Source organism: Equus caballus, chromosome 2, assembly GCF_041296265.1.
Source record: "Equus caballus isolate H_3958 breed thoroughbred chromosome 2, TB-T2T, whole genome shotgun sequence".
Lineage (NCBI taxonomy): Eukaryota > Metazoa > Chordata > Mammalia > Perissodactyla > Equidae > Equus > Equus caballus.
Window position 1 is genome coordinate 13207386 of NC_091685.1, and position 15894 is coordinate 13223279.

The following is a 15894-nucleotide window of genomic DNA, read 5'->3' on the forward strand; positions in this document are numbered from 1 at the left end:
AGAATCTTCTTTTACTCTTCTTTGCTCATCTCATTCCTACTTGTTCTTTAGTATCTGCTTAAATATATTTCCTCAGGATCTAGCTTGGAGGCCCCCCTCCCTATCCCACTAGATTAGGTCTCCCTATTATGTATCTTGCATTTTCCTTCAGAGAATTTATCATAATTATACATAATTATGTAATATTTGTTTAATGTCATCTTTTCCCTAGGTTATAAGCTCCATGAGGATAGAGACCATGCCTTTCTTGTTCACTAATGTGTCCTAGGATTATATTATAGGCGCTCAAATATTTGTTGACTGAATTGACAAATAAAATATGTTCCCATTTATTTATTCCACAAATATCCATTGAACCCTACCATGAACCAGTTACTGTTCCAGGTACAGCAGTGAACAAAACAGACAAAAAAGTCTCTGCACTCATGGAACCTATGTTTATGAGCCGGGACACAGACAATTAAATATTCAGATGGTGGTAAATGCTCTGGAGAAAAATAAAGGAGAGGAGGGGAATAAGTAGTGCTGGGGCATGCAGAGAATTTATCTCATTGCCCATAGAGACATAGAGGGATTAGAATCTGGGCATAGAGGATGACCTAGGAGCTCTGGACTGTTTGGAGTAGCAGGGCATAAAAGGTATTATGAGATTAGTCCTAAAATTCTCAAGGCAATTAGTGAAGCTGTGAGTCTTGAGCAGGAGAGGATCTGGAGTCTTGCTGGGATCACACAGAATCTGAGTTCCTTCTGTTTATCCTGCAAATGGTGATGTGGAAGTTTAGGTGACTTTATCTAGAGCAAATAGAGCTCTAGGTGTTTCCCTTGATTGCTGCTGATAGATTTATAAAGTACTAGCCACTGGCAAGATCCTGTGGGAAACAAAAAAACAATCTACCTGGGTTTAATCTCTCCATGTGCTCAAGAAATTTACAATCTAGTTGACAAGACATGTAGAAAAATAATTATATATAAAACAAAATGTAATAAGAGTAATAATAGAAATGTAAATGTGCTAAAGGATCAAAGAAGGGGAGAATAATTGCAAAGCATATGGGGGCAGGAAGGGAGCTGGAAGGGGAAACCTGCTAGAGAAAGGGTAAGATTTCAATTAGCAGAAATGGTAGGATGTGTATTTTAAGCAAATGCCTTTCTTCTACCCCAAACTTAGCATGCGTAAAGCCAAATGTTTCCCACAAACTCAGATGTTTCCCTTAATTTCCTTGCTTGTGATCGTTCTCCCCAATATTCAGACTACAAACCTTGTAACCACCTTTGCTTTTCTCTCTCTCTAAAATAATCACCACCACAGACTCTGTGCTAAATGTTTTACGTTCATTATGCAACTGGTATGATCTGCTTCACAAATTCAAAGTGAAAATGTAGTCCATCTCTTATTTCTCCAATTTAAATGAAAACCAACCCAAGTCCCTGTATGCTGTATTTAGCAGAAAGATCAGTGTCACCCTTTCCCTTGTAATGTTTGAAATACAGGCATTTCCCTTTCCCCTGTGTTGTCTGAAAGCTTCAAAGGGTTTGTTCATTCCGAACAGGTGTATCTTATTTCCATTTCTAAGCAGGGAGGAATCTTGGTGACTCTCAGTCTGCTATTACTGTTGTTCCCTGTTGCCAGTTGGTACAGGTGTCAAATACTTACCTCCATTGTCTGGTGCTGCTGGTCCCCCCACAGCAAAATTTCACTGGCCGAGCTTTTGGCAAAGGCTGGTAAGGTCTTTTCAAATGAGGATGATTCCACGGACAAGTTTACTCTCTCAGAGCTCCACTTGATCCAGGGTGTCCCTCTTTGTGCACTTTTAGTTCCCAAACCCTTCAGGCATACAACACAATTCATTCTTTTATAAGGCCCTGCTGGCACAGAGGAGTTATGCCCAGCTGAGGTTGGGTATCCTCTTGTTGCAGAACCCACAATTGATGTCTCTTTAGGGGAACCTCTCAAGAATTAAGCAATTTTTCTTTTCTGCCCTCCAAATGCAAAAGGCTGTGTTCCTCCCAAGAAAAATCTTGGTTTAAGCCAGTTAATCCTCGCTGGTAACCAGGGATGGAGGTATCTAGAGTGTGGTATCTATTCTTGAGTTTCAAAGTATTTTGCTAAACTATAATCACTAAACCAATCTTCTTACTTTCTTTATATTTACATAAAAAATTAAACTACTTAAGTGACCATTTTTAGGACAAAGGTTAGTTTCTCTCATTAAAAAAATTTATCACTACCAGTTCTCAAACTTTGATGTACATGAGATCTCTTGGGGAGTTACTAAGATTACATATTACTGGACCCCCAATTTCAGAGATCTGTTTGATTAGATCTGATACGAGGCCTAGAAATCAGCATATTTTCACAAATGTCTGGTGATTCTAAAGCAAATGGGCTGCAGACTACCTTTGGGAAATACTGAATAGACTCTCTCACAGGCTTCTGCTTTATGCCGCTATAATACAGGATTACTTGTCCCTGACCTCCTTCCTTTCCTCCCCTCTTTCAAGCCTTCTTATTCCTTTCACATGCCCATGTTCATATATCTTTTGGGACACTATCCTCTCACACCTTCCCCTCTGTGTGTATCTGTGTGTTTTGGTGGGGAGGAATAGTATCCTCCTCATTCTGCCAAACCTTTCCTCATCGTTTAAGACTGTATTCAGATGTCACTTCCTCTATGAGTGTCTCAGGCAGAAAAAAAAAGGACTCCTTTCTTGTACTCCTTCTTATATATTGTAAATACCATTCTATGTTGTGTTCATTTATGTTAGATTGTAAATTCCTTGAGTGCAGGGATAGTATATGGTGGAAAAAAATGACAGCAGGCTTTTAACATTCTGGGAAATAGCATAGTGCCTAGAGTAAGTGATGTTTAATTTGAGACCTGAAGTTTGAGTGTTAGCCAGATTAAGAGGTATAAGGAAAGTATCTCAAGTAGAATAGTGTATGTGAAGTCCTAGAGGTGAGAGAGTGACACATTTGAAACTGAAAGAAATTTAGTAAAGTTAGAGAGTTTGGCTAGGGTCAGGTCGAAGAGTCTTATGAGAGTCTTATAAGAATCTTAAGCCAGTTAGAAAGCTTAACTCTGCAGCTTGGAGAAAGAATGAGAATTAGGGTAAGAGTGGAGGCAGAGAGAGTGGGTTTGAAAAACTATAGCTGTTAGAAAATAATGTGGATCTAGGCTAGTGGAACCCATGAAAAACGTGCTTAGATTCTAGACATACATAGAAAGTAGTCAACATGTCTTGGTGATTGATTAGATATTGAGAGGATTGCTGGTAAGGCAACAGTTGGATGTAAGGATAACTGCCAGATTTTTGGCCTTATGGTAGTGCCATTACCAAGATAAGTGGGCTGGAGAAGGAGAAGGAATGTGTGTGGATGGTTGAGGACAGTGTTGGGTGGGAAAGATGTTGAGTTCAGTCTTCAACATGTTAAATTTGAAATGTCTGTGAGATATCCAGATGTAGACTGCAAATGGAGTTTTGAAGAAAAAGGAAGAGGTTTGATGTTGAGAATGGGAGAGCAAGCTGATGAAAACATGATAATGCCTGACAGGGTTGTGGGCCCAAATAAAATTGGTGAATCTGAATTTTCACTAGCATCAGTCAACCCAATTGTGTGATTTTTATTCAACAGCATCTGTCAGTCTGGGTGCAGGTATAGAGAAGGTGGATAGTTCTAGGATTAAGGTTTTACCAGCTAGTTGTCAAATAAAGAGAGTTGAGTAACAGGTTTTAAGATATTGACGAGAGTAATTAAAATAATGTACCAAGGAATGTAAGCTGGATGATAAGGATAATTTCACTTATCATTATTTGTTATGTGATTACCATGTACCAGGCACCTAGGAGAGGAGTGAATAGGTAGAGAAAATAAATAGAGTAGTTAGTGGACTGGAAATCCAAGTGAGGTGGAAGAACAACTATAATGAGATAATTGAGTGAAATGCCCAAGAAGGAAAGGAGTTAGAAGAGAGCGGGGTATGTGACTTAGTGATTTCAGAGGTAGAGCAGTTTGGGGTGATTATAAAATCTAAAGTGTGGCCAAAGGAGAATGTAGCTGAAATGAGGTGTACGATAAGACCACTGGAAATACGAAAGTTAAAGAATTTAGAGGCAGGTTTTCAATTTGCTTATTCACATGGTTGCTGAAGACAACCAGCCTAATTGCTCTGACTTCTGGTAGAATGCAAAATTGTAGGTCAGTATCAAATTTTTCAATGGATGAAGTAGAGAGACCAATCAGTGGATAATACCAACAGTTTTCTGTGTGACCTTGGGTAAGTTGCTGCAAAACAAGAATGGTAGTAGTACCTATTTCATGTCTATTAGGATGGAATTGTCAGAAAGTGAATACAAATAAATGCTATTTTAACTATTTATTTTGAAATAATTTCAAATGTTTAGCAAAGCTGTAAAAACAGTACAGCGATGACAACAACAAATGTGAGAATGTGGAGCAACTAGACCTCTCCTTTCATACGTTGTTGTTGGAAATGGTACAAACCACTTTGGAAAAAGGTCTGGAGGATTTTTATAAAACTACATATACACCTCGTTATGACCCAGCACTCCCAGATATTTACCAAGAAAAATGAAAACATGTTCACAAAAACCTTGTGTACAAATGTTAATAGCAGCTTTATTCATAATAGCACAAAACTGGAAATATCAGAGAGAATAATTAAAACTATGGTGTATTCATACAATGGACTACTACTTAGCAATAAAAGAAACAAACTACTGATACATAAAACAACATGGGTGAATGTCAAAAACATTATGCTAAGTAAAAGAAGCTTTACTGAAAGGAATACATACAATATGGTTCCATTCATAATAAGTTCTAAAACAGGCAAAGCTAACCTATGGCCAAAATAAATGAATGAATGAATGAATCAATCAATTAATCAGAATAGTGGTTGTCAGTGAACCAGGTGGGAGGGTGGAGATTGACTGGAAAGTGGCATGAGGGAACTTTCCAAGATGTGGTTATGTTATCCCTTTGAAACACTTTTGGAGTTGTTTGTTCTTGTTTGCATTCAATTTTATAGTTCCCACCCCCTGTCTTTGTTGATTTAATTTTATTTTTTGAGTATGTAGAAGATTATTAACATGTTTGTGTAGTCAAAAGTATCCAAAATGGGGGCCACTGCTTATCAAGCCATGCTGTGGCAGGCGTCCCACATATAAAGTAGAGGAAGATGGGTACGGATGTTAGCTCAGGGCCAGTCTTCCTCAGCAAAAAGAGGAGGATTGGCAGCAGATGTTAGCTCAGGGCTAGTCTTCCTTAAAACAAAACAAACATACACAAAAATGTATATGAAATGATTCTCTCAAAGAGAGTGTACTGTCTCCTCTATCCCTTCCACCCCATCTCTCTACCATTGTAGATAACGAGTTTCACTGGTTTCTGGTTTATTCTTTCTCTATTTCTTTTTGCAAAAATAAGCTGATACATTTATGTATTTTTATTTCCCAGTTCTTTCTTAAACAAAAAATATAATACTTTATATATTCTTTTGAAATTTGCTTTTTTTTCAGTTAAAAATATATCCTGGAGGTCACTCTGTATCAGTTAATAGAGATTTTTTTTTAAAAAACAGCTGCACAGTACCTTAATGTATTATGGTACTAAAGTTTATTCAGTCAATCTCCTATGTTTGTGTATTTAGGTAGTTTCCATTATTTGGCTGCAATAAATAACCTTGTGCATGATTATGTAGATATTATTACAGAATAAATTCTTTATAAGTGGGATTGCTGGGTCAAAGGGTAAAACTGCATGTGTAGCTTTGTTGGATACTGCCAGATTCTCCAAAAGGGTTGTACCAGTTTGCATTCCCAGCAGCAATTTATGTGTGCCTATTTCTACATGGATTCACCAAGAAAATGAGATGTCATACTTTTTAATTTTTGCCAGTCTAATGGGTGAGAAATGGTCGGAATATTTTTAATTTGTGTTTTTCTTATTATGAGTGAAGTTAAACATCTTTTCTTATGTTTACAGATCATTTAAAAATTGAATGCATTTTTATATCTTTCTTTGTAAATTGTTCATGTCTTTTCCCCATTTTTCTCAATATTTAAAATATTTAAAATTTTTATTAAAATATTTTAAAGGACTTGTGAGGATTTTGTTTTTTTTAAGATTTTATTTTTTTCCTTTTTCTCCCCAAAGCCCCCTGGTACATAGTTGTATATTCTTCGTTGTGGGTCCTTCTATTTGTGGCATGTGGGGCGCTGCCTCAGTGTGGTTTGGTGAGCAGTGCCATGTCCACGCCCAGGATTCGAACGTATGAAACACTGGGCCGCCTGCAGTGGAGCACACAAACGTAACCACTCGGCCACAGGGCCAGCCCCACAACTTGTGAGGATTTTTTTGCTTCAAATTTTAGGAAGTTTTTTTTTTTCTTTTCTCTCAATTTTTAAAAGGTCTTTCAGATTTTGTTGTCTTCCATCTTGATTTTTACAAGTCTTTTAGCAAGTTGTCATTTGTCTTTTGACTTTATGGTGTTTGGGCCCATGTAAAAAATGTTTTTCCATTTTTAGGTTGTCAAATTTAACAATCGTTTCTTTTATGTATCTGGACTTTGAGTTATAGTTAAAAGCTTCTCTTTACATCCAGGTTATAGCGAAAACTACCCATGTTTTCTTCTGATACTTATATAGTTTCACTCTTTTGTATTTAAATCTCTGATCCATTTGAAGTTTCTAGTATATGGTATGAAGAGTGGATCTAAAAAGATAAAAATCTTTTTTCCGGTTATCCCAACACCATCTATTAAAAAGTCAGTCTTTTCCCTACTAATTTGAAATACCGGTTTTATCATATATGTCCAAATTGAGTCAATTTCTGGACTCGCTGTTTTATTCCATTGGTCTTTCTGTGTCCTCACGTGCCAGTACTATGCTGTTTTACTTTTAAAGGCTTCGCGTGTTTTATATTTGGTGGTAATTCCTCCTCATAGCTTTCCCTTTTCAGTGTTTTCTTAGCTATTCTCTTATGTCTGTTTTTCCATATCAACTTTTATATCCACTTGTCTAGCTCCAGAAAAAAATACTTGTTGGCGTTTTATTTAAGTTGCATTAAATTATATTAATTTAGGGAGCATTAAAATCTCTGAGAACAAGGTACATCTTTGAACAAGCACTTTTCCTCCAGAGTGTTTTACGGGTTTCTTCATACAGACTTGAACATCTCTTAAGTTTATTCTGAGTATTTTTTCTGTTTTGTTGCAGTTGTAAGTGGACTTTTCTCTTTTATTGTCTATTTTTTGACTTTTTTCAAAAAGCCAAGATTTTAATTTATTAATTGCTTCAACTAATTTCTTTTCTCTACCTCATTAATTTCTGCTTTCATCTTTATTACTTGCTTGCTGTGTTTTTTTTCTGTTTACTTTTTGTTCTTTTTCCAGCTTTTTGAGATGGGAATTTCATTAGTTTTCATTATTTTATTTTTATGGATATGGGTGTTTAATGCTATGAATTTTTTCCTTTGATCACTGCTTTAAATGGATCCCATAGATTCTGATATGTAGGGTTTTTGTTACTATTTTTCAGGAATCCTGTGATTTCTGTTTCTATTTTCCCTTTCATTCAAGAGTTAACAGAAGACGTTTTTCATTTTTAGGTGAAAGGGTCTTTTTGTTTCTTTAATTTTGTTTTATAATCAGAGTGTGTTGTTTTAATATTACTACTTTATGGAATTTACTTATGTTTTCTGATCAGTTTTCGTGAACATTCCATGTGCACTTGAGAAGAAGGTATAGTCTCTATTAGTAGAGTGTAGTGTTTTATTTATGTCTATTATCTGTCTCCATAAGATCTTATTGATTATATTGTTAGATTTTTCTATATCCATTCTTATTTTTTGTCTACTTCACCTGTCTTTTACTAAAAGTGGTATGTTAAAGCTTTCTACTAGTAGTGGTTTCTATCAATTTCTTATTTTCTCTCCTGGTGTTTCTGCTTTATATGGGTGGGTTTTGTCTTTTTTGTTGCATATAAAGAGAGCTGTTATATTTTCATTTTTAATTTTGGCCTTTAGCATTATAAAATATCCTTCTTTGTTTCATTTAATGATTTGGCCCAATTCTACTTTGTCTGATATCAGGATTGCTTTCTTATTGTTTCCATTTGCCTATTATATCTTTGCTTCTTCCTTTATTTTTAGTATTTCTAAATCTCTGTGTTTTAGGTGAGTCTCTTATATACAGCATAGATTTAGATTTTCTTATGAGCCAGTGGAAAATCTTTCTCTTTCAATAAGTAAATTAAGCCCATTTCCATTTATTGATGTGACTGACATGTTTGGTGTCAACTCTGTTGTATTACTATTTTATGTTTTAATTACCACTGTTTTATATTTCCTAGGAGTTTTTTCCTATGATTTTGTTACTCTCTTAAGATTTCTTTTGGCATATGGAAAGGTCTGTTTTTTTTGTTCTAGTAATTATGTTTATACCTTTTATCATGCCCACAATCATCTTTTTTAACTTAACTTTTTACTTTGTGGTTTATTGATTTTAAATGGTATACTTTGAGTCTCACTATTACCTTTACTATAATTAATGGTCTTATTTTACTTTCCACTTTCTTTTTCTTCTCAGAACATGCAGCATTTATATACTAAGTCCTAATTTTTAAAAATATAGAAGCTTTTCCTTTTCTTTTATTCCTACAATACAGTTAACATTTTAAAGTGTACAATTTAGTAGCATTTGATGCACTCACAGTGTTGCGCAACCATCACCTTTCTCTTGTTTCAAAATTTTTTCATCACTCTGGAAGAATACCGTGTACCCATTAAGTTATCACTCCCTTCCCCTGGAAACCTCTAATCTGCTTTCTGTCTCTATAGATTTGCTTATTCTGGATATTTTATGCAAATGGAATCATACGACATGTGACCTTTTGTGTCTGACTTCTTTCTCTTAATGTTTTCAAGGTTCATCCAAGTTGTAGCATTGTACCTTTTAATGGTTGAATAATATTCCATTGTGTGGATATACCACAGTTTGTTTATCCATTCATCAGTTGGTGAACATTGGGTTGTTTCCACTTTTTGGCAGTTCTGAATAATGCTGCTATAAATATTTGTGACAAGTTTCTGAGTTGACATATGTTTTCTCTTGGGTGTATACCTAGGAGTAGGATTGTGGGGTCATACGGTATTTCTGTGTTTGACTTTTTAAGGAACTGCCAAATTTTCTCTACAGTGGCTGCACCATTTTACATCCCTACCAGCAATGTACAAGGGTTCCTATTTCTCCACATCCTTGTCAACACAGTTATTTTTCTGTTGTTTTGACTGTAGCCATCGTAGTAGATGTCAAGTGGTATCTCACTGTGGTTTTGATTTACCTTTTCTTAATGATCGATGATGTTAAACATTTTTCATGAGCTTGTTGGCCATTTGTATATCATCTTTATAGCAGCTTTTCTGTGGTAGTCTAAAAGCTATTATGTCATTACTTTGTGTTTTAACATGATTTATAGGGAAAAATGAATGAAATATTGTTTTGTAAAGAATATGATAAGCTTGAAATAGATTTATTGCAAAGACGCTTGTCATTTTTCAAAATAAACAAATATTTAGCTCTGTTTGTGTTCTGTACTCCCATGTGGATGCCTGGGTGATGCATCTGTTATAAATAAATCAAAGCAAGATTTAACTCACATAATATTATGTGTGTTCTTTCATTCTTAAATCCTTGATTTAACTTGATCACCTTAATGCACTTTGTTAGGAAGGTTTTAAATGGCTATATGTTCAGTCTCTTAATTATATAGATATTGCTATGTAACTTGTGCACCAATATATAAAATTGCTTTCACCTATAAATCATAAATTTAACAATGGTATAGTGTTTATGTATGTCTTATAGGAGCATAGTTACCCCATAAAGGTTTATGCTAAATTGTATATTCAGTTGATGACATTTATCATTAAGCCTGACAAAGTAGTATTAGTTTTCAGTTAATACTTATAGATAATTGTGTTTGTTAACAATTGCGTATTTTGAAGACTTTGTTTCCTTTTGTCACTCCCCTAAGCAGCTGTGATCTAGTGGTGTGTTGATACAAATTGAAGGGAGAGAAAAGTAGTATAAATATTATAGGACAAGTGCCATAAATATTATAAGAAAAGTGTCCATTTGGTGTATCATAAAAGGGTTCAGTGTCTACCTTTGAGAAACAAGGGGCCACTGAACATTAGCTATCCAAGAGAGGCTATCACTGTATATAGCTTTGTCTGCTCCTTTTAGAGAAACTTCATGATGCTCCAGGATATGCAGTTATCAAAGCTTTGGATCTCACAAAAGCCTGAATACATCTTTGATTGGTTATATATTAAAGAAAATAGCCCACAGCATGGTGCCAGACAAGTGCAGAGCCCAACCAATTTGATCCTTGAGCAGGGAGAAGAATTCTATTCATCAATAAGAGGTGAGATTGTAAAATGTTGTAATTATTTCAGCCTAAATTAGTTTAAAGCTATTTCTTTTTCAGTAAAACTTCTCTTCAAATTGTGAAGCAAGAAGACAGTTTTCATTTTGACGACCTTTCCTACATTAGGTTTTTCTTTAAGTCCTCCCACCCTACCCTGTGGCCTACTCTGTTTACTGTTCAAATCTGAATCATAATGTGCATCTGGAGGGATCCTGAATCATGTGACTGACTGAAGTGTCTCTTGTCGTTTATTAACATTCTTTGAATATCTAATTTTGACATAGTATTTGGTTATATCATGAAGAAACTTGCTCCTGCTCTTGACTGTTTTAGAGGTGGGTGCATATGTAAAATTATTTTTTTCTCTTTTTCATCTGTACATAATTTTTTTTGTTTTTGTTTTTAAATTACAAAATGGAACAAAGAATGACAGCCATGTTGGGCCTTGACAGAGATCCTTTTACTTGAAGGACCACTCCTATAATGAATGATTTTTATTCAAGTGAATATTCATATATTTCTCTGACTAATTTGTATGAAATGACAGCCTGCAGACCATTTTGTTTGATTGCAGTCCCTTCACCTTCATTATCTTTTATGTCTATTTAAACCCTGGACTTGCCATATCCATCTTGACCCTCCCCCACATCTCTCTGTTTGTATTTTCTTTCATTGCAATTTTCCTCTTTTCTCTTCTGTGGGTATTCACAGATTGTTTTTGGAGTTCATTAAAAAGGGAGTGTGTTGTCTGGGTAGAAAATTACATTTGCATGCTTGAGAGAGGCCTAAGGGTTTTTGTGGGGTTTGGCAAAGATCCTGGATTTTTTTTTTCTTTTGGGAGGGAAGAATGAGAAAAGGGGGTAATAAGAAGAAGGGATTTTTGGAAAGGAGAAAAAGTGAGACTGGTTGAGATGATTTCTTCTGTCTCCATTTTTTTCCCCATATTATATACATCTAACTGATTTTCTTTTCTTTTTTTCTGCATGTATAAACCTCTTGACTAACAATGGAACAGATTAGAGGCCTTTCTTAGAACTGTATTTGAATGCACAGTAGAATTCTGCAAAGCAGAAACCTTTTCTATGATGGTAATTGTACATTTACTAGTGTGAAGCTGGCAAGTTGCAACACATATATACATATATATATTTTTTGGTGGTAATTGGAGGGGGTTTTTATAGGAAAATTGTTTCTTGAATTAATATGCCATTTCATCTAAACTGGTGTCTACACAGAAGTTTAGCCATGTTTTGAATTAGGATTTGACACTTCCGAAATTTAGGTTTTTAGATGTAATATTTAGCCCTTTTTGAAGTTGATCGTGTTATCCTTTTTTATTAAAGATGACAGCATTTGTTATCCAGAGCTTGTCATTTGTGCACATTGGCATATGAGGAAACCATAGAGCATTTATAATAAATGTTAAAATAACATTTATAATAAAAGGTCTATATTTTACATCAGTGAAAACTCAGAAGAACTCAGCTAGATTCATACTTAATCCAGAAATGTTGGTGGTGTGGAACTGATGGTCATGTGGTGGATGAGGAGTGGGCAGAGAAAACAGGGAGTTACTTTTGTGCTGTATCTCATGTTCATAGGAAAGTATGTGGATTTATCATAGAGCTGGCCAATAGAGTTGAATCCTTTTTTACTTTTTTTACTTTATACTTTTTTCACTTTATACTTTTATTTCTTGCCTCTTAAAAAAATCTTAACTAACTTCTGTCAGCTCTTCTGTTTCTTTACTATCCTCTGTAGCAAAACTTCAAAATGTTTCCATACTTGTTAGCGCCAATTTCTCTCCTCTCATTTCTCTTAAACCCATTTCAGCCATGTTGATGATACTATTCCAAAGCTGTTGTCATCAAAGTCACCAATGACCTCTACATTGCCAATTGTCATTTCTCAGTCCTTGTCTAACTTAACTATCGGTAGCATTTGATACAGTTGATCACTCCCTCCTCCTTGATTCGTTTTCTTCACAAGGTTTCCAGGATACTACACTCTCTTAGTTTTTCTCCTACCTCATTGGTACCTCCTTCTCAGTCTCTTGCTCTTTCTTCCTCTTCTCTTTTTTCTCTTAACTTAAAAAAGGATATTTAAAAAAAAATCGCAGTAAAAAAAATGTCCATTTTTTCTTTTGATGTATAGTTCTATGAATTTTAACACGTGTATAGATTTGTATAAACCAATACCATAATCAGGATACAGAACAATTCTATCACCCTAAAAATCTCCCTCATGTCATCCCTTTAAAGTCATACCTTTGTCACCTGGAAATCACTACTTTTCTCCATCACTCTAGTTTTGTCCTTTTGAGAATGTAATATAAATGGAATTATACAGTATGTAACCTTTCTAGACTGGTTTCTTTTACTCACCACGATGCCTTTAATATTCCTCTAAATTGTTATGTATATCTATTGTTTGTTTCTTCTTATTGCTGAGTAGTATCTTTTGTATGGATGTACCACAAATTGTTTATCCATGCACCTATTAAAGGACATTTGGTTTGCTTTCAGCAATTGTGAACAGAGCTACTATAAACATTGAGAACCAGGTTTTAATGTGACATAAATTTTCATTTCTCTAGGGAGAAATCCCTGGAGTGGGATTGCTGGGTAATATGGTAAGTATATGTTTAACTTTATAAGAAACTGCCAAATGCTTTTCCAGAGTGCCTGTACCATTTTGCACTCTCACCAGCAATGCATGAAAGCCCCAGTTGTTTGGCATCCTCACCAGCACTTGGTATTGTCAGTATTTTTTATTTTATCCATTCTTATAAGTATGTGCTGGTATCTCATCATGGTTTTCATTTGTATTTCCCTAAGGGCTAATGCTGTTGAACGTTTTTTTGAGTGCTTACTTTGCTGTTTGTATATTCTTTGGAGAGGTGTCCAAATAATTTGCCTAGTTTTAAATTGGGTAGTTTGTTTTCTTGTTTTGAATTTTGAGAGTTCATTATGTATTCTAGATCAAGTTCTTTGTTGGAAATGTGTTTTGCAAATATTTCTCCCAGTCTGTGGCTTGTTTTTCCAACCTTTGAACAGTGTCTCTGTTAGAGCAAAGGTTTTTAATATTAATGAAGTCCAACTTAGCAGTTTCTTCTTTTGTGGATTGTGCTTTTGGTGACATATCTAAAACTCTTTGCCTAATCATAGGTCACAGAGATTTTCTGCTATATTTTATTCTAAACATTTTATACTTTACATTTTACATTCAGTCTGTAATCCATTTGAGTTAATTTTTGTACAAAATGTGAGGTTTAGGTCAAGGTTCCTTTTTTGTGCATATAGGTGGTGTCTAACCCTATATGTTGAAAAGATCATCCTTTCTCCATTGAATTGCTTTTGCATCTTTGTGAAAAATCAATTGTCTATATCTGTATGGATCTATTTCTAGACTCTCTATTCTGTTTCATTGATTTACGTTTGTCCCTTTCCCCATTACCGCACTCTCTTGATTACTGTAGCTTTATAGTAAGTCTTAAAATCAGTTAGTGTGATTCTTCTAACTTTATTCTTGTCTTTCAGAATTGTTTTAGCTATTCCAGTTCCTTTTAGAATCAGCTTGTCTATGTTAAAAAAAAATTCTGCTGAGATTTTGATTGGTATTGTATTAAACCTGTATGTCAGTTTTGGGAAAACTGAAATCTTTACTATGTCTTCAATCCGTGAACACAGTAGGTATCTCTGTTTATTTAGGTTTTTCTGGATTTCTTTCATCACTTTTTTGTAGTTTTTAGCATATAGATCCTGTACATGTTTTGTTAGATGTATAGCTACATATTTTACTTTTTTGAAGTTGTTATAATTGCTTATTTTTTTAAAATTTCAGTTTCTATTTGTACATTGCTAGTATGAAAAAATATGATTGATTTTTGTGTGTTGACCTATCCAAGTCCTTGCTAAAAGCACTTATTAGTTCTAGGAGGTTTTCTTGTAAATTCCTTGCGAGTTTGTTTGTAGACAATCATGTCATCTTTGAATGGTGATAGTTTTATTTCTCCTTTTCCAATCTGGATGCTTTTTGTCGCTTTTTCTTGCCATGTTGCGCCAGCTAAGACTTCTAGTATGACACTGAATAGGAGTGGTTAGAGTATACATTCTTGCCTTGTTCTAGATCTTAGGAGGAAGGTATTGAATCTTTCGTCCTTTAGTATGATGTTAGCTGGAGGATTTTTGTAGATAATACCATTTATCAGATTGAGGAAATTTCCTTCTATTCCTAGATTGCTAAGAGTTTATTTTATTTTATTTTATTTTAAATTATGAATGGATGTTGTGTTCTGTCAAATGCTTTTTTCTGTGTCAGTTGGTATGCTCATATTTCTTTAAATCTAGACTGTTAATATGGTGGATTACAGGGATTGATTTTCAAATATTGAACGAGCCTAGCATTCTCAAGATAAAACCCATTTTGTTGTGGTGTATTCTTATTCTGGATTCCGTATGCTGATGTTTTGATGAGAATTTGTGTCTATGTGCATGAGGGATATTAGTCTTCCCTTACTCCCTCCTTTTTTTCCTCCCTTCTTTCCTCTCTTCCTCTTCTTTTCCTTCCTTCTTCCCTCCCTTCCTTTCTTCTCTCCTTCTTTCCTCTGATTTTGTCTAGTTCTAGTACCAAGGCAGTGCTGGCCGTAAAATGAGTTTGGAAGTGTTCCTTCCTCCTCTATTTTCTGGAAGAAATTGTATAAAATTGGTGTTATTTGTTCTTTAAATATTTGGAAGAATTTGCTTGTGAAACCATCTGTCCTTGGAGATTCATTTTTCAGAAGGTTTTTTTTTTTTGCTGAGGAAGATTTATCCTGAGCTAACATCCATTGCCAGTCTTCCTCTTTTTTTTCTTTTTATGTGAGCCGCTGCCACAGCATGGCCACTGACAGACGAGTAGTGTAGATTCATACACGGGAACCAAACCCAGGCCGCCAAAGCAGAGCACTCCAGACTTAACCACCAGGCTACCAGGGCTGGCCTAGAAGACTTTTTTTTTTTAAGTGAGGAAGATTGTCCCTGAGCTAACATCTGTTGCCAATCTTCCTCAAGCAGAATGAGCTTGGGGAAGATTAGGTCTTGGGGAAGACACCACTGAAGAATGACAACAGCAATGCTTCAAGCCCAGCATGCAAGTGAGCACATCTGCCCCTCACTGGAAACCCTGTTACTTGTTGCAGCAACAGAGAGCCCAGGGTGGTAGGAAGGGCAAGACAAGTCCTTTCCAAACGTTTGGTAAGGCTCATTTCACCCACTTAAAATTTTTAAAAAATACCTAAAAGCTGAAAAACAGGTGAGGAGAAACTCATCCATAGGGCCACCAAATGTTTTTCATTAAAGGTTTTTTCTTTTATTATGGTAAAATACACATGAAATAAAATGTACATTTTAACCTTTTTTTTTTTTCTTTTTGGTGAGGAAGATTGTCCCTGAGCTAACATCC

At 35.1% G+C, this 15894-nt stretch overlaps 1 protein-coding gene across 2 annotated transcripts in view; it reads left to right on the forward strand.

The window, feature by feature from the left end:
• The window catches only part of ZSWIM5 (zinc finger SWIM-type containing 5), a 231536-nt gene that overhangs the window by 49407 nt on the left and 166235 nt on the right, over positions 1-15894 (forward strand). Inside the window, exons 1-2 of one of the 2 annotated variants that reach the window (XM_070260069.1) lie at positions 10410-10449; positions 13049-13084. The exons of the other annotated variant lie outside the window; for it this stretch is intronic. The gene's annotated coding sequence lies outside the window, so the exon portion shown is untranslated. Of the gene's footprint in view, positions 1-10409; positions 10450-13048; positions 13085-15894 lie in introns of those variants that run through there. 2 annotated transcript variants of the gene reach the window in all.